General features: G+C 50.8%; 1 protein-coding gene across 10 annotated transcripts in view; it reads right to left on the reverse strand.

Moving 5' to 3' along the window:
- BCORL1 (BCL6 corepressor like 1) overlaps positions 1 to 12,551 on the reverse strand; it is a 63,264-nt gene extending 50,713 nt beyond the window's left edge. For 3 of the 10 annotated variants that reach the window (XM_067023242.1, XM_059050916.2, XM_067023241.1), the window contains exons 1-2: positions 12,271 to 12,551; positions 10,897 to 10,976 (exon numbers count right to left, since the gene is read on the reverse strand). The gene's annotated coding sequence lies outside the window, so the exon portion shown is untranslated. The other 7 variants (XM_067023236.1, XM_067023237.1, XM_067023235.1 and 4 more) reach the window with 7 other exon arrangements.
- Positions 12,552 to 25,957: the final 13,406 nt, after the last annotated feature.

Genomic DNA, 25,957 nt, shown 5'->3' on the forward strand with positions numbered 1-25,957 from the left:
CCTCTGCCTCTTCCACGTGTAGGACTAGCATTCCTATTTCTCCTATTTAATTACATATCTGAAACCTCACCCCCGAATGAGGAAGTTCTTTCAACTTAAATTGTTCTAATTTAATGATTTCCCATATAAGGATATTCTAATATTCTCCTCCAGCTCTCCCCTCAATATCAATATCCCCTGTTCTTTCCCTACCATTAACCAAATACCATTGCTTGAAACTCAAGAGTCCCGTATACATGCCCCAATCACTTTGCTTCCCTTTATGCAAAACAGGGTCCTCTAATACCATACACCACCACACACAAACATACACACACACAAACTCAACTGAAAATAATCTGCTGGGCAATTAATTGAAAGGAGGAAGGGGCCCTTTGCACTGTTCATCCCCACCTTCTATTCTAGCACTTCCTGGTTACCCTGAGGGTTCTTTTTTTCTATCCAAATAGTTCCACGAGTTCTACTCCAAGAGATAAGTCTTATAAAGAACACTGCATCCTGTTCCCAGATGCATTCATTCCTGTATTTACCGAGAAGGCTAAGGAGTCGTCTGCACACGGCTCTAGCACAGACACCTTCACAGACTCCTTGGGTACCTCCATGTTTGAAAGCCCTGCCTTATAAACATTTATGAGACTTGGATACAAAGGAATGTTAAGTATCTGCTAAACGCATGAGAGCTTACTCATTCAAATGAATAAATGTCGTTACCTCCAAAGTAGTTACTTTGGGAAGCTAGACATTCATCTCAAAGCAGTGACCAAGGCTTGTGATCTCTTTGGAGCTCTCCCGGTGAGCATTACCACCCAAACTTTTCTCAAGCCAACTCACAGCCTTTTCAGTCTCCTCACGAGCTCTGAACCCATCCATTCAGAGTCATTTTGATGTTTTAAAACTGCCAAAACCCATTCGGAATCATCTAATCACACAACCGCAATACCCTTGAAGAACGATATACAGTTTACCAGCGGTAACGGTCGGTTTCACATCCGCAGTTGGCTGAATCCGGGGATGAGGACCTCGCGCGTGAATGAGGGCCTCGCGCGCGGATGAGTCTCTCGTGCGCGGATGAAGATCTGGCGCGCGGCTGAGGCCCTCGCGCGCGGATGACGCCCTCGCGCGCAGATGAGGCCCTCGCGCGCGGCCACGAGGGCGGATGCGGAAGGCCGACTGTGTTCCTTCTACTCCGCCATTTTTTGTCAGGGACTTGAGCGTCCACGGATTTTCATATCCATTTTGATATCCACGGGGGTTCCTGTAACCAATACCTCGCAGATACCAAGGGACTGCTGTACGCTAGGACCCAAAGCCTAAACTGTGGGGGGTAACACTTGGAGGGCATTTTCAGCCCCCACTTCTCAACCATCTGAGACATCTCACTATATGCAGTTACTATGTCACCTGCAAAAATTGAGAATAACACAAAAGCACTTGAACAAACCAAAGGTAATCGATTTCAGCAGTGAAGTAGGCAAAAACAAAAGTTTTAATCTCTCACGTATATTTTTTCATACCACCAGATCATTTTAGCTTTTCCACCCACTGCTGCCAAGATACTTTTTTCCTATTATTCAAATAGTACTCACTTCCATTTCCTGCTGCAAGGAAATTATTTTACTCCATTTAAGGAAAATACATCATAGCTTTAAACTGGACCTAGGCTCTAGGAACAAGATTTTGTACAACTTCTAGATGTCACAGATATCTAGAAAACCTAAACATGAAATTATTCAGTCCTTTTCCAAATGCAAAGCCAGTAACTAGGGTCATCCTTTGAGCACTTCTCATTTCTACTAGATCAAAAAAATGAGTTGGCTTTCCTCAATTTGGTCTTCAGCAGGACCATGTGAATATTTGGTGTGTCTTTCACACTCCAAAGTTGAATCATTGTAATCTGAGACTTCAATCCCTTTTGTGATGCTTCTGTGTCCTCCCTGCCATAAACTGTGACAGTGGCTTTCAGGTCCTCCATTTCAGTATACAGCATTAATGATATGGAATTTTTCACCTAAAGAGGATTCCTCCTCACCAAACTTTGGCCTTTTTAAAAAAAACTCTCCTGGACCTCTTACACAAATACTTGGAGAGACCATATCAGCCTATTTTTTTTTCTATTCTCTCACCCCAGAATATAGGCTTAACTCATTTTATATATTTACTCATTCAAAGGTATGCGCGTGCGCGCGCACACACACACACACACACACACACACACACAATTAGCTCACAGAATTTCAAACTCTCAATATTGGCTCAACCTGCTACCAGTCTATAGGTTTCTCAAGGCTAGACAAAATATTTTCTACTTCTTTTAATAGTTCCTCCCAATAGTGTCTAGCATGACACAAAGCACACAATATGCGCTCAATAATTACTTGCTAAACTATGGGGAAAAACTAAAATTCCCTTACCCCATACAGAAACCAAGAACAACCCCATGTAAAAAGCATTGGGTTGGGCTTCCCTGGTGGCGCAGTGGTCAAGAATCCACCTGCCAATGCAGGGGACACGGATTCAAGCCCTGGTCTGGGAGGATCCCACATGCCATGGAGCGACTAAGCCCGCGCGCCGCAACTACTGAGCCTGCACTCTAGAGCCCGCGAGCCACAACTACTGAGCACCCGCACCTAGAGCCTATGCTCTGCAACAAGAGAAGCTACCACAATGAGAAGCCCACGCACTGCAACGAAGAGTAGCCCCCGCTCACTGCAACTAGAGAAAGCCCGTGTGCAGCAACGAAGACCCAACGCAACCAAAAATAAATAAATGAATTAATTGTTTTAAAGGCATTGGCTCTTTGAATTTCTTTTACTTCCCGTGCTCTCTCATAAACTTTCTCTTCTTTCTTCTCCTTACTTCCATGATAAAGAAACCACAGAAATAAAATAAAATTGGGCTGGGGCAAAACAATAAAGTCAACTTCCAATTATCTGTAGCTTAGCCACAGCTAATTTTTAAAACCACAGACTTATATACTGCCTTCTGCCACTTACAGTAGATGTGTGCTCAGGGAACAACTCATTTTAACATTGCCTAAGCATAATATAAATAGGAAGGTAGATCTGCTGGGGAGGGGGACAGGTAGAGAATAATAATGCATTTCTGAAGTCAAACAGAAATTATTAATCTGGGGCTTCCCTGGTGGCGCAGTGGTTGAGAGTCCGCCTGCCGATGCAGGGGACACGGGTTCATGCCCCAGTCTAGGAAGATCTCACATGCCGTGGAGCGGCTGGGCCCGTGAGCCATGGCCGCTGAGCCTGCGCGTCCAGAGCCTGTGCTCCGCGACGGGAGAGGCCACAACAGTGAGAGGCCCACGTACTGCAAACAAACAAACAAAAACAACAACAAAGAAATTATTAATCTTTTCACTGATCTAGTTTTAAATTGGCCTGGTATCACACTCTCCCTATATTGGCATAGCTGATTGTTGGCATCAAAGTTCACTTTGGCTGCAGAGAGGGACTATATTTTACAGCCCATCGTTTTTCTCTGCCCAAAAGTTTGGTTTGGGGATACCCGAGCTATTTGAGACGTTAATCTCTCCCATCCAATCACTGATGAACATCCTTGTCACAGAGCCATACCAGACCTGGGCTCTATCTACCAGCTCTTGTAGAACTTCCAGATGTCAGAGACAGCTGGAAAGCCCAACCAGTCATAATTAAACACAGCAGCCCTTTTCAGAAGGCAATGGCTTTTTAAAATGTCACCCTGGTAAACTACGTTTGGGTCATTTCTAAAGGATGGACCAAAATGTGCGCTGAAGTTTCAACTGGATATACACCCTTCAGTTCCTGCTCTGAAATACTAAGCAGGGTTACAGCACAGCTGTTAAAGAAGCTGCCACCTCCTCCTCAAAGGTGGATGCAATAATGCAGTGATGAGCTAAGCTCTTTCTTCCCACCACGTCGTAAATGCTAAATATGTACTAATACAACAGGAATATGGAGAAAGAGCACAGAGAATCAAGATATAAGGGGAGCACTCAGGAGCTATTGATAGTTTTCTTTCTGCCACCATGTTTACCGTAGTGTAATATAAAAAGATAATGTCATAGGACACAAATGAATAAGAAAAACTAGATTATACTATAATAATAGATGCTATTTATAGGGCACCTGCTATGGACCTGGCACTATAGATGCATCATCTTGTGTAATCCTCACAGCCCTCTGAGACTGGGATTATCATCTCCGTTTTATAGATGAGAAAACTGAGGCTCAAGAAAGTTCCACACGACTAGGAAGTAGAAGAATGAGGACTGTAACTGAGGGCTGTATGTCTCCAAAGGCCTCCAGGTAATTCTGATGCAGGCTAAAGTCTGAGAACCACTGGACCACACTAACCCGTGCGTGGTACCACCAAGTCACGCTGAGTAAAGCCTCATCATAGTAAGACAGCTGATCACCTCTCACGTCCAGGTATAGAGTGCATCCACTCACTCCGGGGCTCAGAGCCACATGTAGTACACTTCTCGATAGAACTTTGAAAAATGAAAACCTGCTTGCTCTCCTTGTCCCCGGACACCAGCATTATAACAAAACTTGACTGTACCCTTAAATGGCACTAACACTAAGATTTCTAGGCATACCTTAGCAATGAGGTAACCAAATTTTGTTTCTTAGCAGACAGTCAAAGAAGCCTAAAACACAAAACTTTGCCTGCCCCTCAGTACTCTCGATTCTTCATGGATACTTAGCTTAAGGTCTTCTTAAAATCCAAATGAAGATGTATCCTGCGTCACATACTCTCATGAATAAGCTAAAAATTACCCCATTTTACAGATAATAAATCGTCTCTCTTCAAATTCATCACAATCCATTGGGCAGGGAGAATATGACCTTGACATGCAGCCTGCAGCCACTTTTTAAACAATGATTCACTTTTTAATGTTTTATGGGGAAAGGGTGGCTTCTGCTTAAAAAAAAAAAAAAAAAAAAAAGAGGGAACCAGAACAGCATATTGGAATGATGGGGATAGAAACAGAGTTAAATTTTACTCTTGACCAGAATTCAACTTTAGTTCACCAAAGAAAGTTTTCATCATAAAAGAGTGCTTTTAAGTTATGAACAGTAGGAAAGCGTATGATTTAGAAGGAGAACATTTTCTACGTTATTTTAAGGATGACCATTCAAAAACTGGTGTTAATAAAGCCTAGTTTGTATGTGAGATTATATAAAATACTGTATAGCATCCTAGTGGCTGAAAGGTAGATTACTTCTTATTACCTCCCTCTTTGGCCGGTCAGACGCTAAACCTTCTGGCAAGCGGACTCACACCCAACTGGAACTCCAGCATTAAGAAATGTCCTTTCTTTTGGAAAACTCAAAGGTCTAGGGCCTTCCTTCCCCCCTCATGGAATCATCAGTGGCTTCTCCTTTTCCCTGTCTATTTTATCCCAACAATTTCCACTTTCCCCAGCGCCCTCTCCGTTCCACTCTAGTGTTCGCTTTCCCACCCAACTCAACCATGAACTCCTCCTCTCTCAATTCCAGATGCTGGTTGACACTGGAAAACAGCTCTCTACCCTCTGAGGCCGTTCTAGTCCATCTCAAACTTAGCTCAGCCTAGAAGCAATGAACCACTCCAGCTGTCCAACCCCTGATTAGCGCCTCTCCTCCATGCCCCCACCCCACCCTCCAATTCTGGCCCAAGGCTCTCAGGCCACTGTTCTTTATCCTGTTTCATTCTGGAATTCCCATCATCCATCTCCATATATCTAGGATTCCTCCCACTTGCAGACTGGAAAAACTGGTGTATTCCCACTTTCTCCTTCTTTCAAGGCCATTCTATTTAGGACGGTTAATTCCTTCCCCCATTCAATATCCTTACTTTAGTCTAGATTTTCTAATTAATGCTTAGACTTATAAGCCCTGGATCCCAGCTAACCTCTGCTTCCTGGGCCCTCCCAGGGCAGCGGCTATCAAAGGCAAGTTTTTACCTTCCCCACACCAGCTCCCAATGACATCTGAATAAACACCTTCCTCCTTTGGCTTGTTATCCCACCCTCTTTCTCTATTCTGCATTTTTCAGCCTGTATAATATCTCTAAACTCCCTATTTCCTTATGTGTGAATATATTTCTATTTCTTCCTTCATATCAGTTTCTCTGTAGCCCTATTTTTACCCAAGATCATCCTTCTCTCCTGCCCAAACCTTACTGATTCTAGGATGGAAGTGTAAAGAGGCTTAAAGATTCTTCAAACTTTACTGCAGAAAACATTATCCTGGAGATTTCAAGGCTTCCACTTTTTCCTACTTAGCCCTAACATGGAACCTGTGTGATCACCTTTCTTTCCTCTTCACTGTCCAACCAACCCACTTCTGACTTCTCTTTCTGCCTTCCTTCTCTCTAGTATTCAAATCCTTTTTCCCATAATTCTGTTCCCCTAAAAGAATACCCTCTCTAAAACTCATAATCCAGACTCATCATGTTGAGATCCTCGGCCCACTGTACTAACCTTTTTTTCCTATGTAGTGAACTGTAGCATGAGTAAAGCAAAGAGACCGCTGGAGGAACCCCCTCTGCTTCCCAAGAAAGTTTACATCACTGAGAAAGAAAGGAATCCTCATTCCCTCCCTATCCTCTCCTGGTAAATCAAAACAACCAGCTCTACCAATGCCCTTGGTACAGCCACCATTTCTTGTGGAAATCCCCTCCACTCTGCCCAATCCAGACTCCAACTGCAGAGTTTCCCAGGGACTTAGCTTTCCTCTGCCCTGTCCCAACAATTTGCCGTCTCTTCCTTGTGGCCTCAAGAACTAGTCCTCCTTAACAGAGACATCAGAGTCCTCTCCCCTTCCTTCATCAGCAACTTCTCAGGGCCATAACAGAAAGAAACCGACCTACCTTTGCTGCAAAGCTAGCAACGGGGTCAACCCTCTTAACATCAATTTGAGTAAGGCTCTGTGCCCCATGGCCTGTGCCTCTTGTCCCCTACATCCACCCCAAGGGCAGCTGCCTCAGTTGCCATATCAAAAGATGAGACTGCCTAGCAATATCCACATAGCTTAGTCAGATGGCCATGTCCCTCCTCAACTCCATCAGCCTTCAGATTCTCTTAACTTGCATCACCAAGCCTCCTGCTCCTCCTAGCTCCCCCAGCCTTTCCTACTAACTTTGCTTCTCCATCAAAATTTTACAGGTTCCTCCCCCTGCATTTTGCTTCTATTTGGAGCCTCCAGATGATTCTTAGGATTAGGTTACCCCATTTAATCCCCCGGTGGAATCCTCCAAATTTCTTTCCTACATACTGTCCTCTTCAGTACTACATGGTGACATCACCATCCAATTTAAGTACCCCTAAACTCTGCTCCATTGTGCTGCCTACCATCTCTCCCCAAATAAAGCTTCCTCTCTCCCAACATTCAAGGACAGGACAGGTAAACAGAAAATTAGATGACCTTTAGAGTCCCTTCCAACCTTGTAATTTTATTATCAATCTAATCTACTCCCAACCCCGAATACATAACCCCATTCACTTCCCCCGAAAAACGTTTCAGCAGTGTGGCTTTGAGAAATAGCCTTCTAAGTTGAAAGAACCATGGGCTAACCAGGGTAATGCAAACCTACAGTTGCACCCCCAGAAGTCTCACCAAACATTTCTGCAATTGTACTCCACCTCTGTGCCACGGGGACTGCCTCCAAACTGCCTTGAGAGTGTTCCGCTGCCGCAGAAGTTACAGGGCCCCCTTCTCACACTCGCACGAAGAGCCCCTAAACCTGGGCTAGACACGTCCTCACCAAGGTATGCCTGTCCTTACTGTCTACTCTAGGAGACACCAAGAATAAATACCACCGCATCGACAGCTTCGTACAGCCAACATTGAAATTTTTCAAAACAATAAAACAAAACCAGAGTGCTTCCACTGGGGGGGGGGCGCGGAATAGAAGGGCACCCCCACCGGCCTCCCAGGTTTGCAGTGTGGTTCCCTCCCGCCTTTCCCCTCGACCACGTCTTTCCCTACAACAATCTCCCGCACCTCCATAACTCGAAATCCCCAGCTGAGGTGCGGCCGGCTCCTCCCAGCCTTGCCCCGGACGTCCCTCTGGCCCAGCCTTCCTCTCGGCGGGACCCCAGCAAGGAGGGCCCCCTCCACCGTCCAGCTCACCTACGGGTCCCTTCCCGGGCCTCTGGGCACCCCCGCAGGGCTCTGTCCCGAAGCAGAACCTCGAGGAGCCAAGCCCACGAGGCCCGTCGCGGGACCCACCCCCCGCTTCCTTCTCCCAGAACCTCGTCCTCCACGCACCCGGCCCCCGGGGCTCTTCGTCGTCGTCGTCCCGGCTCGTACCGCCCCCCGTCGGGGGCTCCACCCCCCGCCTGCACCCGCCCCCAGGACGGCCCCCTCCCCACCGCGCGCCGCCGGCGCCCTCTGCCCCGGCACGGGACTCCCTTTGGCCTCCGTTCCCCGCCCAGAAGCGGCGGCGGCGGCGACGGCAACGGCTGCGGCGGCCCCAGCAGGAGCAGCAGCGGCGGCGGCGGCAGCGGCAGCAGCGCCGCCCCGGCCCCGCCCCGCCGCCCGCCGGAGCCCCACGCCCCGCCCGCCCGCCCCGCCGCGGGACTGCTCCCCCCAAAGCCCACCACTAAGCCCCCCCCAACCCCAGTCCCCAGCCGCGATCCGTTCGAATCCAGCTCCGCCAGGCCTGCTGTCCGTTCCTCACGCCCCTTAGGACCCGGGGTGGGGGAGCCCTGGGGTTCGCGGCCATCCCTCTCCCTCCTTCTCCAAGGGCTGGGGGATTGCCCCCGATCCCGAAACCCGGCCCAGTAACCGGAGCCTCCCTCCTTGCAGCCCTCGGCTTCGCTCTCAGACCCCTTGCCTCCAGGCCTGGCGCGAAGCGGGTGGAGAGCTTGCACGCCGGATCTCCCCCCTGGCTTGCCGGGGCTAGTATGAATTGCCCCCGATCTCATCCTCCTTCAATTTAAGCCCCCTCCCCGCCGCGCCCGGCCCGGCGCCCCCGCCCCTAGAGCGAGGGCAGCGGAGCCAGGGCGCTCCGAAGTCATCCCCCGCCTTTTTTCCAGGGACTCGGATAATTGCCCCTGCCCCCATCACAGCACTCCCACTCCCGAACCCAGGCCCCGCCGCCACCTAGGGGTACCCCTTACCCTACGGTTCCTGCACCCCGACACTAGGGAGAAAGCAGCCCTTAAGAGCACCCGTCGCACCTCCCCTCTGAGGTTGGAGGGTATTTTCTCCCGGTCTCTTCAGGACTTCATCACGGACAGCCCCCCCCCCAAAAAAACAAGCCCTTTCTCGCCCTGCCCTGCTGGCCAGCCTCCCTTCGGATCGTCGGATCCTTGGATCAGGGGGTTGGGGCCAGGTAGTTAACAAGACCGAAGCCTCCACCTCCCTTTCCGAGGAGTGGGGTAATTCCAATGGTTCCCCCCCCCAGGATCAACCCGACCCCCGTTTCCATGGAGACCCCCGCCCAGCCGGGATGAAGACTCTCGGATCGTGGCGAACAAGTCTCACCTGGCTAAGGGAGAAGGGGTGAGGAGGGGGTAGGGTAGGGCAAGAATGGGGTACGAAGGTGGGAAGTGGAGGGGAGCTGTCCCGAAGGGAGGGGCGAGGACAGCGCGAGCTCCAGGGAGCGCTACGTCCGGGGACACGAAGAGGACGGCGCCCCCGGGGGGCAAGCAGAGCGGCGGCGGGGCGAAGAAGGGACAGGGTTGGGGAAAGGCTTGAGGTAGAAAGGAGCGGGTGGAGGATACGAGAAAGCCGGGGAGTCAAAAGGGGTGGAGGGGTTGGAGGAGAGAAAAAAAAGACGCACCTGTTCCCGAGTCGGCTCCGCGGGGAGGCTCAGGCCGCCACCCGGACTCCCTCTTACCCCCTCTGAGCCACCATCCGCCTAATACTGCCCCGATCTGATGCCCCCTCCGCCCCTTATTGCCACCGACCTCCTTCTCCTCTCTCTCGGCGGCGGCGGCGGTCGGACTCTAGGAACTGAGAGGAAGAAGGGAGGGCTCAGCAAAGCGGAGGAGAGACAGAGCCACACACTGGCAGCAGCCGCGGCGAGCGAAAGAGTGAGGGGGAGAGCGGTGTGTGTGTGTGTGTGTGTCTGTGTGTGCGAGCGAAGCCTGGTGGAGTGGGTGCCGGTCGCAGGGCTCGACGGGAAGTGGAGTCCGGTCGGGTTCGCGGGCGGCGCCAGCCACCGCTCCGCGGGACTACAACTCCCAGAATGCCGCCTGCCCGGGGGGAGGAATGGGGAGGAGGAGGCGAAGGGAGGGAGAGAGCAAGAGAGGGAGGGACGAAAGCAGGGAGCAAGCGGCGGCGAAGGGGGCAGAGCCAAGCAGCCCCGGTGACACTGGGAGGGGAGGGGAGGAGGAGGGGATCGCTGCGAGGACCGAGCGGATTCCGGAGAGGGAGGCAGCGGTAGCTGCAGCAAGCCGGGCAAAAAGCTAGACTCCCAGGAGAGGCGGAGGTGCTCAATTCGAGAGGCTGCAGGAGCTCCACGCCCCCCCCCGTACGCCCCACGAAGGGGGAGGTTGAGGAAGGGAAATGATCAGTGCACCACGGCCAGGGGTTTCTCTCTTTCTTCCAACGCTCTCCACCTTATGCCCCGACCTGACTTTCTCAGGCCACTGGTGCTGGATCCAGTGTGCAAATCCGGAGACCCCAGATCTCCCCTGCCCGGCAGCACAGAGCAGACACATTCAGTCCCCTTCTCCCAGGGGCCTGAGGGAGGCTCCCCTTGCTGGCAGGGCGTGACTACCCCCTTCATCCCGCCCCCCCTCATCGCCACCCCCCATCTCCCTCCCCGGAACCCCTCCCTTGAAGCCGGGGCTCGCGTCTCCCTCCCAGCCAAGAAAGGGAGTCCCTCGGGGGCGACTACCCAGCCCCCTCCCTTATACTGGGCCCTTACCCACCAGTATCCCCTTCTTAGCGTTGCCCCCCTCACCGAAGTAATAGTGGGGGCGACCCGAGTTGGACTGGTGGCTACTTTCCCTCCGAGACTAGCCGTCCTTGGCCACGCCGACCCTGTGTAGAGATAGAGCAGCACATTAATTTTCCCGTTGCCCCCCCTCAAGTTCGGATCCCCGTGGAAATGGCTCACAAGGAAAGAGGGGTTGGTAGTGGAAGTGAGCTGGGGGTGAATCCCAATCCTCAAACCTCATCCCAGGCGTGGAAATCCAGGGATTCGTCCCCTTCCTTAAAAGCCATCAAATCGCTTGGGAGGGGGCGTTAGTTGGGGGTAGATTATCTAAACCCCAATGTCCATGCTACTCGAAGCAACGCTACATGTAGGAATAAGATAGGAACTAGGCTGCCGCCGCGAGAGGAAAAGTATTACCCCCCCCCGCCGTCGTCCACCCCCAAACACACAACCCTAGGAGAGTCAGATGGCCGAGTAAGGGGCGGGGGGAGGCGGTGGGAGTGCTGGAGAGTGAAAGGGTTGCGGCGGGGAGGGTCCGCGGCCCCCTGAGAGCAGAATCCAGATGCTAAAGAGGTGGGTGGGGGGGTGCGGCATAATTGCAGACAGTGTCTCTCCTAGCTTTTCCCGGAATCGCCACCGAACACCGTCTAACACTCGTAGTTGCTTACCAGTCAATCCCCTAGCCCCATTTGTGCGCTTGAGGCTGCCGGAGCCCGGGAAGCCCGGGCACAAACTCCGCGGAAGCTGGCCTTCGCCGCCGCCGCGCTGCCGCGGGCCTCCCTCCCTCCGCTGGCGGCCCCGCCGATCTACCTTCGCCCCCGGCCGAGGCCAGACCCCGCTCGCAACTCCACGCCCCTACTCCACCCCCGGCTCCCCCTCCCCTCGCCCTCTCCCCGCTGGTCCGGCCCAGCCTCTAGCGCCGCCCCGCCCTACTGCTCGGTCCCGAGCCCAGCAAGTGCCCCGAACTCGCCCCCCGCCCCCACGCCCAGGCCAGTCCGGCCGGGCCTGGTTTCCCCCTCCCGCCGCGCCCCGCCCCCGAATCCACGTCCTACTTCGCCACCCAACTCGGCCCGATCCGGGTTCGGCCCGCGCCCAGGCCACCGGAGTCCCCGGTTCGGTCCGGTGTACGGCCACCCACCCCGCCCTTGCCTGGGTGCCGGCCTGGCCCGCTGCCTGCGCCCGCCGAGCCGACTCAGGCGCGCGGTCCTGGTCCCGGTCCCGGTGCCGGCCTCGGTCCCGGCGGCGTTGCCGCGTCTCGCCACGAGGGCTGGGTCCACGCAAGATCCGAACCCGCGCGGGGTGGGGGCCGAGGAAAGCAAGTTTCTTTATCTTCTCTCCGCCCCCGCCGCAGGGCCGCGCCGTCCCCCCCCTTCCCCGCTCCCACGGAGCCCCCTTCACCTGGGCAGAGCCCCTCGGCCGCTGTCGCAACTTTGCTCTTCTCCACGCTGCCGGGGAAGCGGGCGAAGCGGGAGGAGGAGGGAGGTGGAGGGGGGTGCTGGGATCAGGCCGCTGGGCTCCGGGAGGACACGTGGGGGAGGAGGGGAAGGAGGAGGAGGAAGGGGGGGCAGGCCTGCAGTTCTCGGGGCTCCCCCTGCCAGCCCCGGGGAAGCCGGAACCTCGCCGGGCAGCCGCAGACCCCGCACTGGCCACGGGGGAAGAACGGAGCCACCTTCCCCGGCCAGCCCCTGGCTCCAGGAAGGAGGGGGGGCGAGCAACGCCGCTTGGGGTCGGAGAGCAAGCGTTTTCGCTCGAGCTTTATGTGTGGCTCTCTCTTTCTCCGTTTAGCCTCTGTGTATGGGGGGGTAGGGTCTTGCCTGCGGGGGGGCGCCCCCACCGGACGCCCCGCCCCTCCCCCGGCCCCCCACTTCCCTAACCCGGGCGACCTCGGTGCGTGGCTCCGGCACGGGCACCGAGGCCGCCCGCGGGTGCAGCCCCAGCCCCGGCGCCGAAGTGGGACAGGTGCTGGGGAAGGGAAAATGCCGGGGCTCGCTGCCTCGCCTCGCGTCTCCGGGGCGGCCCACCCTTCGTGGCAACGTCCGGGGCTGCAGCCCCCCTGGGCAGAACTCAAAGGGCAGCCCCCGGCCTGGGCGTGGAGGCATCTGGGTGGGGGGGGGGCGAGTAGGAGTGAGAGGCCCGAGGGAGGAAGGAGGAGGGGGACGAAAGGTCTGTAAAGGGGGGAGCCTGCACGACGCGGGCCGAAAACCTGGCTCTCTTTCCCCGGGCTCCTCAGTCACCAAACTGAACCCCTTGACCCTTACCCTTTACCCTGACGACTCCTCTCCTGGCCAAAGGAATAAATCCTCGTATGTGTTTACATCCCAGGCTATCCCCGGCACTGAAGGGCTGAGAAGCCTGCGGTCCACATTGGAACTCTGATGACTTTACATTAACTCTGAGGAGAGCAGCTTGTGATGGAGCTGAAGCTGCCGGGCGGACTTACTTTCAGTCTTAGGGTGTTTCTTAGCAGCTCCAACCCTGAGTCGGTGGTGTGGACTTCAAAGGCATCTCCTCAACCTACAGGGTATTAGGGGAGGTGCCCTGCAGTTCCTGGAGGGTTCAGGGCTTTGTAAACGGAATGTGAAATGAATAGCAGGAATTTGAAAAAAAATCTTTAATGTGCAGATATATTGATATTATTTATTATATATTTATCTATACTAAGGAAGCCAGAGGGTGATGTGGACTGGAAGGAAGCCCTGCAGGATTAATGTCTTCCTCCTCCCCCTCCTCCCCACCCCTCTCCTTTGTCCTAAGCCCAGAGGTTCCATCTCTAAGCTGTGGGGTGTCTTCTCTCCTTCTCTCCTTTGGAAGGACTTTAGAGATGGCAGTTGAGACTTGCCTGGTATGTCTCCCTCACCTGGTTTGAAAGATGTGTGTGAGTATTGCGGAGGAGGGCAAGCCACTAAGGCTGCAGTGGCTTTGCTGCTGGATGAGGCCTGGTGTTCTATGACCCCCCTTGCTTGTCCTCACCAACATCAAAATCTATTGCCAGCAGTGTGGACATACGGCTTGCCATTTCACTTTGCTTTGGGAACCTCTTCACTAGCTGTTTTACTTGACCACTCCTGCCCTGCCATGTACCCCACACACACCTTAAAAAGTGTTTGTCCTAAAAAAAAAAAAAAATTAAAAAGTGTTTGGCCTAAGTTGCACCAAGAGAAAGTGAAGGTTGGGAAATGATTTGTTTAAGCTAATCAACATATGAACTCGAAATGCATTATTAAGGGGGGAAATCGCCTCTATCGGGCCTGATAATGCAGGCCCCACCACTTCTGCTTTGATTTAAATTGGCTGTCTTCACTGATTTTAATTAATCTGGTAATTACTAAATCTCCACGTCTCTTAAGGCCCTTAGGGCCTTAGGGCTACTTTGCTCCTTGGTTTGAGGCTGAAACAGATTCTGGACACCTCCGTTCCTACTAGGCTGTGTCTCACCATTTGGCTGCATCATTTATCTGGCGAAATAAAGGTTGGGGCAAGATGGTTATTTCCTGGCTGAAGCCCTAGCATTTCTGAGCCTTTTCCTGTTGGGGGGCCACACTTCCTGCCCTACAGGAGATGATGGGAAACCAAGGAGCGGGGTGGGGAGAGCTGTGGGAAACCTTGTAAAGAATGTAGAGTTTAATGATTCTTTTATTTGAGGCTAGAACCACAACATCATCATAATAATACCTTACCTTTGTACAACATCAGAGTGTTTACAAAGCCCTTTCACTTGTGTTATTTCATTTGTTTCTCACTACAACTCTTGATGTTGTAATTGAGGAAACTGAGTCCATGATAGCTATGAGTGGCTTGCTCAAGGTCATATGGCTAGTGAGTGCCTAAGCCAGGATTCAACCCCAGTAGTCCTGTTTCCACATCCGGAGCTCTTTTTAATATGGATTAGCACCTCCATTTCATGTCAAAATATTCCTTTTCAGGCGGCATTGTTTTTCTAATTGTTTCTCCCATCGATAACAGCTGGACTCAGAGAGGCAGCTTGGTGTAACGGAAAGAGGATTGTTTGGAGAGTTCTAAGAATCAGATCCCAGTCCTGTCTTGTCAATAGCTAGCAGTGTGACCTCAAGCAAGCCCTAACATTTAAGTAGTGCCAGCCTGATGCCCGGTACTGTATTTTGGGTCTTCCCCCTGCTCTAAAATATGGAAATCAATGCACCTGTCATACCTCCCTTACAGGGACACCCCTGAGCATCAGATGAGATAATGGATGGGAAAGAATTTTGTACACTGTAAACCACTGGTCTCATGCAAGAGTTATTATTATCAGTGTTGGCACCACCAGCCTCCCTAGGTGTCGTTCAGAGACCTAGGGGTGACACTGGCCTGGGCCCTACCTTCCTGAAGCTTACCAGACAAAACAGAGCATTGGGGGGGGGGGTGTCCCAGGGTAATTTAAGCTCCAAACCAACCTCTGGCTAAATTCATAGGATAATTGCTTCAATTCTCTGCTTTGTTCTGCAATCACAGGCCTTGTCTCTCTGGTAAAACAGCCCAGCCCTATGACAACAATAACAATAAAATCCCAGTGGTTTAGATCTTTAGAGTGTCAGAATGAAGCACATTTGCAGCTTCTGGTCATCGCTTCATCCCCTGCACACCAGTCCGTTGAAGGTTAAGTCACGTTTGGAACCCAGGATCTCAAGACTGCTGAAGGGCTCATTCTAAGTCACCCCAGTTGAAAGCAGACCACGGGAGATCGGGGTACAGAAAGAGCCTTGAAAATGTGGGAAAAGAGTGGGGCTGGTACTAGGTCAGTAAGACTGACCACAAGTTACAAACACTACGTGCTCTCAAGTGTTTCACTTTATGCTCTAGGAGGGGCCGCAGGGGAAAATTCATTGCCCCCTATTCACGTAAATCTCAAATGCACAAACTATTGCAGCAGGTTGCTGCTGGAGAAGCATTCCAGTGGCTCACTGCAGCTAAGGAAGGCCTGGTCTCTGCCCTCTCAGAGCCCCGGGTCTAGATGGGGAGACAGTATGTCTGGTTAAACTTAACTCTGTAAACAACCAACAACCTTTCTGGATTTTATAGCCAAAGGGGGGGAAATGAGGCAGGGGACTAAAATCACCCCAGAGGTCTCTCCGGGTCAAGCCTCCCCCCCTTCCCTAAGACTCCTAGGCACTTAACAAGGTTCTTAATCAAACAGACAGTGTTAGAGGTGGAAGGAACTCTAAGAAATCATCTGCCCTCCTGAAAAACTGGCTGTGGCTGCACGCTGCCAACAAAATCAAGTCCATGAGCCTTCACCTAGCTTTCAGGGCCTTCCCCGATCCAATTCCAGCCTCCCTTCCTCCCGTGTTGCTCACAGGGCCTCTGTTCTCACCAAACTGGCCCTCTTGCCATTCCTTGGACAAGAGGAGCACTTCCTTGACTGCTCCCTCAGCTTTTTCTATGCCCTTCTCAGCATGTTGAAATGCCACTCAACCATTACTTAAGCCAGCTCTTTCCTGCCACCTTCCCTGACTCCCCACTCCCTGACCCCCACTACCTCCCCACTCCCTGACCCCCACTACCTCCCCACTCCCTCCTTAGTGGTACCCCACAGTACTAGGCGTGTCCCTTTAGTTAGCACTTCTATGCTCTGCCTATTTAGCTCTCCAACCAGATTTTCCCTTTCTTGGATGAAGGAACCCAGTATTTCTCATCCGTGTGTCACAGCCTCTGTCCTCTCCTCCAAACATCCCCCACCCTGGCACGGAGTAGGCCCTCTATGAGTGTTTGTTAAGTGGATGAATGAATGGATTATCTAATCCAACCCTCTTATTTTATAGTGGGGAAACTGAGGCCCAGACCTGGCTTCCCTTCTACACAGTTATTAAAGACTCAGGGTTTTTTTTTAAAAATTATTATTATTATTATTTTAAATTTATTTTTGGCTGCGTTGGGCCTTCGTTGCTGCACGCGCACTTTCTCTAGTTGCGGCTTGCAGCGAACAGGGGCAGTGTGCGGGCTTCTCACTGCAGTGGCTTCTCTTGTTGCGGAGCATGGGCTCCAGGCGCACGGGCTTCAGTAGTTGTGGCATGCGGGCTCAGTAGTTGTGGCTTGTGGGCTCTAGAGCGCAGGCTCAGTAGTTGTGGCGTGTGGGCTTAGCTGCTCCGTGGCATGTGGGATCTTCCCGGACCAGGGCTCGAACCTGTGTCCCTTGCATTGGCAGGCGGATTCTTAACTGCTGTGCCACCAGGGAATTCCCAAAGACTCAGTTTTAAATCTTGGTCCTTTTTAGTCTTTCTCTTCCCATTTAATTCACACAGTCTCTGAAGTTAGACAGACATGATTTGAATCCGGGCTCCGCCACTTCCTAGCAATATTACCTTGGACACTCGACTTCCTTCTGAGCCCCAGTTTCCTCATTTATAAAATGAGGCCTAATAAATACCTCCTGAAAATGTTCCAATGTTCCAAGAATCAGATGAGTTCTTATATGTTAAGCGCTTAGGAAAGGGCCTGGCCCCTAGTAGAGACCCCATAGTAGTTTGTTTTTTTTTAACGTGAGGAGTTTTTTGTTTTTGTTTTTGTTTTTTTACGTGAGGAGTTTTCAAAGAGTTCAGAACTTGGGAGCACCTGCTTAATTCAAGCCTGGGAATAAAAGCTACAACCTGAACATAAAGAAAAAGAGAGGTGTATTTTTGAAGAGGAGAATGGAATAAAATCTAGCAAGACCTTTGAGTCAGTCGAACTATTACCTCTTCCTCCAAAGAGGCTAAAGAAGATTGAGAATAGCACTCAGTCCAGTGGCCCACATTCAGTGGGAGATCACCAAATTCCAGTTCCTGGAGCGGTGCACTCCTCTGGCTGTGGTGGTGATTCTGTGTAGGCTTCAGGGTGCTGGCACAGGATTGACGTGCCCTGCTGAAGCTACACATACTATTCTCACCCCTATCTGTGTGCCTACACTTGAGCGCCCCTTCACCCGGCCAGATCCTTCAAGCCCCGCTGCCATGAAGCTTTCTCTGAAAGCTTCTGCCTCTGAACTCTTGGCCCCATGGCAAGTACTACTTAGTACTTAGTTCTTTTCTGTGTTCTGTGCCTTAGTTCTACCTCCCCATCTGAGGGACTTGTCATGGTCATAGAAGTTGCATCGCCCACAGTTTCTGGGAGCATTCAAGGAGGAATACTTTGGGATTGTTTGACAGTAGGTGTTCAGTGGGGGCACGGGACCCTTCAAGTCCGGGCCACACAATTGTCTCCCAACCCCCCCGACACCGCCCCCCACGTACCACACTCCTCAAATCAACCACTCCCGGGACAACCCACCCAGCCTTTTCAGTAGCCATCTGCTCTCTTAGAATTTGCAAGTATCCGGAGGGCAAGGGCCATGTTTTACTGTGTCCTCCACACAGTCCAGCATAGTACTTCCAACATTAACAGCCTGGAGTAAGCACATGGTTTTGCTGCTGTAGATAACTTGGTAAAGATACCATGCTTATTTCGGGCCTGTGTGTTTATATGTGTTCTTGTGTGTCTGTTCTTGCTCATTAAACTTCAAGGGGCTCCAGAGGAAGAATTGTCCATTTGGGGAAGACAGTCGTCACAAGATGATTAAAAATCAAGTTGAGACCTGGGATTTAGATTTTTTTTTAAATCCAGGAAGCCAGCATTCTGCCTTCAGTACATACTCACTTTAAATGCTCACACCAAAATTTCTCAAATTTAATATACACAATAATCACTTGGGGGGAGCTTGTCAGAATTCAGATTCCAAGGCACCCTCCCACCCAGGGTCTTATTGAATAGGTCTGGGGTGGTGCCTCATACTCTGAATTTCTAACAAGCGCTACCGGGAAGTTGTAACCAGAGGATTTTTAGATGACCCTTTGAAAGACATTGAGCACTTTTTCTATTTTCATCTTCACCAGGGACCCCCAAACTTTTCACTACCAAAGATTTTATTATTTTTCCCCTCATAGACCCCATTTTAAACACACAGTTATATGTCACTTAGTGTGTGCTAAACACTGTTTTAGGATTTTACAGGGACTTCCCTGGTGGTCCAGTGGTTAAGAATCCACCTTCCAATGCAGGGGATGCGGGTTTGATCCCTGGTCGGGGAACTAAGATCCCACATGCCGTGAGACAGCTAAGCCTGTGTGCCACAACCTCTGAGCCTGTGAGCCACAGCTAGAAAGAAGCCCATGCGCTGCAACAGAAGATCCTGCGAGCCGCAACCAAAGCCAAATAAAAACAAATAAATAAATAAATATTTTTTAAAAGGATTTTACAAATAGTTACTCTTTAAATACTCCTAACAACTCCATAAGGTAAATACTATTATTTTCCCCTTTTACAGATGAAGAAATTGAAGCCCAGAAAGGTTCGGTGACTTGCCCAAAGTTGCCCAGCTAGTAGGTTTTTTTAACTGAGGTCAAATTCACATAAAATAAAGTAATAGTTTTATTTTATTTTACTTTTTGGCCGCACCACACAGCATGTGGGATCTTAGCTCTCCAACCAGGGATGGAACCCGCGCCCCCTGCAGTGGAAGCACGGAGTCTTAACCACTGGACCACCAGGGAAGTCCCTAAATTAACAATTTTAAAGTGTGCAATTTGGGGTGGGGAGAGAGATAAGTTAAGAGTTTGGGATTAACACATACACACTACTATATGTAAAATAGGTAAACGGCAAGGACCTACTGTATAGCACAGGGAACTATATACTCAATATCTTGTAATAACCTACAATGGAAAAGAATCTGAAAAAGAATATATATATGTGTGTATAGCGGATACACTTGCTGTACACTTGAAACTGTCAAAACATTGTAAATTAACTATACTTCAGTAAAAAAGAAAACAAATATTCTATAAAACTATTATGTACAAACTATTATGTATAAAATAAGCTACAAGGATATATTGTACAATACAGAGAATATAGCCAATATTTTATTATAAGTATAAATGTAGTATAACCTTTAAAAATTGTGAATCACTATATTGTACACCTGTAACTTATATAATATTCTACATCAACTATATTTCAATTAAAAATTTTTTAAAGTGTTTTTTTGGTTTTGTTTTTTTTTTTTTTTTTTTGCGATACGCGGGCCTCTCACTGTTGTGGCCTCTCCCGTTGCAGAGCACAGGCTCCGGACGCGCAGGCTCAGTGGCCATGGCTCACGGGCCCAGCCGCTCCGCGGCACGTGGGATCTTTCCGGACCGGGGCACGAGCCCGTGTCCCCAGCATCGGCAGGCGGACTCCCAACCACTGCGCCACCAGGGAAGCCCTAAAGTGTTTTGAACTAACAAAATGTTCTATAAAAACATTCCGTTTCAAAAATTAGAAATCTAATTTCTAATGGGACCCTTCAAGTCGGGGCCACACTATTGTCTCCCAACCCCCCGCCACCCCCCGCCACGTACCACACTCCTCAAATCAACCACTCCCGGGACAACCCACCCAGCCTTTTCAGTAGCCATCTTCTCTCTTAGAATTTGCAAGTATCCGGAGGGCAAGGGCCATGTTTTACTGTGTCCTCCACACAGCACAGCGTCTGCACAAGTGCACGTTCAGTGATAAGACCCACAGATAGAAACCTACTTGGCCAAGTAACACAAAGAGTCATCAATGTTTTCACTAAAAATAAATTCAACACTGAAAAAAAAATAAAGTGTGCAATTCACTGGCATTTAGTACATTCACAACATTGTGCAACCACCACCTCTAACTAGTTCCAAAATGTTTTCATCACCCCAAAATGAAACTCCGTACCTGTTAAACAGTTGCTTCCCTTTCACTCTCCAGACTCTGGCAACCTCCTTTCTGCTTTCTGTTTCTAAAGATTTAACTATTCTGAATATTTCATTTAAGTGAAACCATATAATATGTGGCTTTTAGTTTCTGGCCAGTATCAGGTTTTCAAGGTTCCTCTGCATTGTAGCATGTATCTTCATTCCTTTTTTTTTTTTTCTTTGGCAGTACGCGGGCCTCTCACTGTTGTGGCCTCTCCCGTTGCGGAGCACAGGCTCCCGACGCGCAGGCTCAGCGGCCATGGCTCACGGGCCCAGCCGCTCCGCGGCATGTGGGATCTTCCCGGACCGGGGCACGAACCCGTGTCCCCTGCATCGGCAGGCGGACTCTCAACCACTGCGCCACCAGGGAAGCCCTCTTCATTCCTTTTTTATGGCCGAATAATATTCCGTTGTATGGATGTGCCGTAATTTGTTTATCCATTCCCAGCTACTAAGTTTTGGTTTGGTTTTGGTTTTTTTGGGGGGGTCTGCATTGGGTCTTCGTTGCTGTGCACGAGCTTTCTCTAGTTGTGGCGAGCAGGGGCTACTTTTCTTTGTGGTGTGCGGGCTTCTCATTGCAGTGGCTTCTCTTGTTGCAGAGCACAGGCTCTAGGCACATGGGCTTCAGTAGTTGCAGCACGTGGGCTCTAGAACGCAGGCTCAGTAGTTGTGGCTCAGGGGCTTAGTTGCTCCGCGGCATGTGGGATCTTCCCAGACCAGGGCTCGAACCCACGTCCCCTGCATTGGCAGGCGGATTCCCAACCACTCCACCACCAAGGAAGTCCCCCAGCTACTAAGTTTTGAAGTCGGGATCTGAATCCAGGCAGTCTGGTTCCAGAGTCTGTGTTCTTAACCCTCTGTATTCAAAATATTTATCTACTTAAACAGGATATATTTTAAAGTAATAATTTTCCATTGAATAATGTATCAGATACATACAAAATTGGGCCAGAACTTCAGATCAGCCAAGGGTAGTCACACTGAGGTCGTTTATTTCCAGCCAAAGCCAAAAACACTTGCCCTTGTAGTTAACCTCTGCAACCTCATGCTGGTACATTTCACTAGACTTCATGAAATACCAGCGCAATTCACTGATTCTCTCCCAGGCTTTTATGGGTTCAGGGACCCCAGTTTGGGATCCACTGGTTGCAAATCCCCGCAAGGCACCTGGTCAACAGAGAGGTTCTATTGAGTTGCTCATTAAAGTCTTCTGACAATGTAGAAAGTGGTCTCATGCATATGAGAAAGGTTTTCCACACCAAGAAGCTAAACAAGAAAGGAGGTGGAAGTTAACCTTTACTAAATTGGAAAATTCCAAAATCCAGGAAGGCATTCTGTTTGAATGATCCAGTTAACTAATTAGAGTTTCCCCACCAAGGATGCACAAGGCCATGTACTGAGGACCAATAAGACAGCCCTTTAACTGCCCCCCTCAAAAGGTGACAGCCTAAGCTGGACTTCCCAGAGAGGCTTTCCAGACCTAGAGAATCTCCTCTGACAAAACCCAAGGTGAGAATGTTATTCCAACACAATGCTAATCGCATGATTTTTCTCCTGATTCTTCAAGGGTGTGGACAAAAAGAAAGAAAAAAGAGTCAGGCTTGCATCTCCTCTGGAGGTTTGTGATACTTGCGTCCCATGTCTGAGAGCCCCATTTGATGTTCTGAGCACTGCCCTCTCCAAAGGGGCCCCTTATTGCCCAATCAGAGACCAAACAACCAGGGCTGGATTCAAAACCATTAGCCCTGGCTTCACTCAGCAGAATAAAATGAACATCAGGAGAGCCTTGAAGGGGAAAAGATGCTACAAAACATGTCGCTTGAGAGGCGAGAGGTGAATGGTGAGCAATGAAGGCTTCTTCATTTTTGTAGCCCCAGGGTCTAGCAGAAGGCCTGGAACTGATGGGAAAGCACTCAAAACATGTTTGTTGATTGAATGACTGACTGAAAGAGAGCCTTCTTCTTGGTCTGGAGGTCGTTATGGAGGCATTGTAGAGCTGCTCTGTGGGGACAGAGAATGGAGGGAAGTTGGCATGGGTCTGGAGCGCCCTGCCAGGACCTACACAGACCATGTTTTTCTCTGACTGAAAATTTCTCCCAGGCAAAGTTCTCAGAGCCTGCAAGTCTCAAAAGTAGATTCCTCGGAGCTCACTGTGTGCTTTATTCTACTGAACTCAAGTCACAGAGACTTAACAGTGGCATAGTGTTGTGGGGAGAATCTGATGAGAGCACCTATATAGAAGCATATTGAAAATGATAGAAGGCCAGGGAATTTGAATTCTTGTTAACTTACCAGTATGGCTCTGCATGGTCTAAATGACTCTTTGTGTTACTTGGCCAAGTAGGTTTCTATCTGTGGGTCTTATCACTGAACGTATACTTGTGCAGATACCCCCCCAACACACACACACACACACACACACACACACACACACACACACACACACATTTTATAATGTGGTAAACTCCTGTTTGCCGAAATCCAAATAACTACAACCCTCAAAGAGTCGGAATGCTCTTTTTGAGATACAATGCAATAATCCCTTACATTTGTATGGGGCTTTGCTGGTCACAAAGTGCTTCCCCATCCATGACCCCATTTGTTTCTCGATTGATGTTCAGAATGGTCCCAAGGCTTTGCAAGAGACTCGAGGGTCTTGTGAAGCTTCAAAGAGCAGTGACGTGTGGTGCAAGTGGCCTTGGCTGTGTGCAGGGCCTCCGAACACCAGGCACCTAGTTGTGGCAGAGACATCAGGGGTACAGTGACTGTCACAGATTTGCAGGGACATATCAGCCCTCGGGGGGCTGGGCTGGTGGACATGACTCCTACAGGTGAAAGGAGCTGAGACTCATCTGCACACAGTCAGCACTAGGGCAGCAGAGGAGACAGAAGGGTGGGCACACCCATCACTCTTTCCTTCCAGCAGCCTTTCCATCAGTCATTCAACAGGCAGACATTGAACACTTGAGCTCAGAAGGAGGTGGTTCTGGGTGTTGAGGGTGCAGAGACGAACAAGACTTGTCTCCTAGTTCTCCCTGGCCATGTAATCTGTGAGGTCTTCTCCCCTTCAAATGGCTCCTTGTTCATTATAACCCTATCTTTCCAGGGGCAAATGTTGAGGGAAGGGGTTCCACCCAGTCGCTCCCTCCCTCTGTGTCTCTGGATCTCCTTCTCTCTCACACACTCACATACACACACACACACACACACACACACACACACACACACACACACACACACACTGCTTCACTCAGGGCCTCAAAAGCCTCAAGGCTAACCTGGCTGTGTCATACTCCTCTATTAAGGAGAGTATTGAATAAACCAGATCCATGGGAGCAAAATGAAGATTCATAAGGCATAGCAATAATAATAGTAATCCCTCACATCTGTATAGAACTTACTAGTTTACAAAACACCTCCATCCTTATTTCTTTATTTGATCCTGTGTCCTGTCATCATCTTTCATATTCAGAGACAATCTTCTGATTGTGATCTCCATCTATGAGTGAAGCAAGACTAAGGCAGGGCTAAGAGTCCCTCCTGCTCCACCACTCCGCTCCCCAGGTAAAGAACCTGCCCCCCTCGTTTGTCTTTTTGCACCTTTTTCTTTTTTTTCTTCCCTCTTTCTCTTGCTGTGCTGTCTGTGGAGCCTGGAGTTGCCTATGACTCAGCTTCTCAGTCTCTTGGGAGCCTGGAAGCCCATGGGAAAAGGCTGCTGATCAGTAGCCCCTCAAACGGTGCCACAAAGCCTTTGTCTCCTGCCAGGATGTGTGGGGTGGGCAGGAGAGACCCTCCTCTTTGGGTAGCCCCCAAATGAGCCCTCAACCGCCTCAGCGGACTGGGCAGGCCTGGCCTGGGAGAAGAGAAGCACTTTCAATTGACCAAGGAAAAGAGGGTGTGATGAAGCTTTTAGTAGGATGTGAAATGGGGCTTTGAAGCTGGGGAGGCAACCGCTGAGTGCGGGCTTTGCAGGGTGCAGACATATTGAAGGAGCCTGGGTCTTGCAGGAAAAGATGTTAGTGAAGGGCAAAGAGGAGCCCCCATTGCATCCACCGGGTTTTTAGGCCTTTTTTTTTTTTAACCCTAACTAGTTCACTCATCCCCATTCCCTCCCATACTCCCGTACCCCCTTCATTTCTCCAGTCTCTTCACTGAGCCCTCTTCTCCCGCCATTCCTCTAATGCAGCCCCAATTTACTGAGCTAAAAATGCTCTCAGTGAAAGTCCACCCCAGATTGTTCTGAAGCCATCCCAGCCAAACATTCTCAAACTCCCCCATCCCTCTCTCTACGTGGTATTTAGCACATGGCTCGGGCCATACCAGCCACACCCTCCACCTGGCCCAGAGCTGGCCCCAGATGGGAATGCCCAAGGAACTAAGGAGGAGTAGGGGGTATAAAGCCACTGTGCTCTGGTGATTTGCAGCAGTAGAGGATCAAAGCTTGTCCTCCCCTGGTAGGAGGGGTCAGGGCCGTCAGTCCTGGCAGTCGCAAGCAGGGGGCCCAAACAGCAGGGAAAAGCTGCTTTTAGCTAGTGGCTAGGTTTAAAAGGGACGATTGTGCCTAGTGGCTGCCATGCTGGGATGGGGACGGAGACCCACGATCTCCTCCCTTCATCCCTGGATGTGACCAGTAGCCAACTGAGGCTTCCAGCGTTGCCCAGCCTTGGAAACTCCCTTCCTTCAGGAAAGGAGCTTCGTTCCAGCGCAGGAGCCCCCGGCCGAGCCCTCTTTCCAGCTCCTACCCTGACGTTTGGGGCCGGCCGAGTTAGCACTGTCGCTCCAGCAGTGGCAGCCAGTGCGGGGCGGGAGTGTGTAATTGCAACCACTTCCTGCCCCAGCTTGCCCTAGGGCTGGCCCCGCCCCTGAGGACAGTCGGGGCGGGGCCCAGGTACAGTGAGGGAGTCCGATTGGTGAGGGGCGGGGCTGCCGAGGAGGGCGGCCCTCAAGGGAAATCAGCTGAGACTCATAAAAAGGCGGTGTGTGGCGGGGGGCGGGGGGGGGGACGCACTCGGTTTGAGCCAGCCGCAAGAAAGGGCTGGGGCCTGGGGCATTCTATTGGCACAATCTGTCCCTGCGAAGAAGGATCCAGACAACAGTCCCTCTCGAACTAGTAGACGACTAGTTCCAATATTAGCTTTATTCATGAGCTCTGAACACTCCGAAGCCCCAGTAGAGAGGGGGAGGGGAGACCCTAGAGATGCTCCCCTCTCTGGCCTTGGCACTGCTCTCCCTGAGCAAGTTAGAACTGAGAAGAGAGACAAGCGGGGGTGGGGGGCCGCTGAAAAGACTCTGGTGGTACACAACACCCTTGGTCTGCAAGTGCCTCTCCCTTTCTGGAGCCCTCTGGT

Source organism: Kogia breviceps, chromosome X (assembly GCF_026419965.1).
Source record: "Kogia breviceps isolate mKogBre1 chromosome X, mKogBre1 haplotype 1, whole genome shotgun sequence".
Taxonomy (NCBI): domain Eukaryota; kingdom Metazoa; phylum Chordata; class Mammalia; order Artiodactyla; family Physeteridae; genus Kogia; species Kogia breviceps.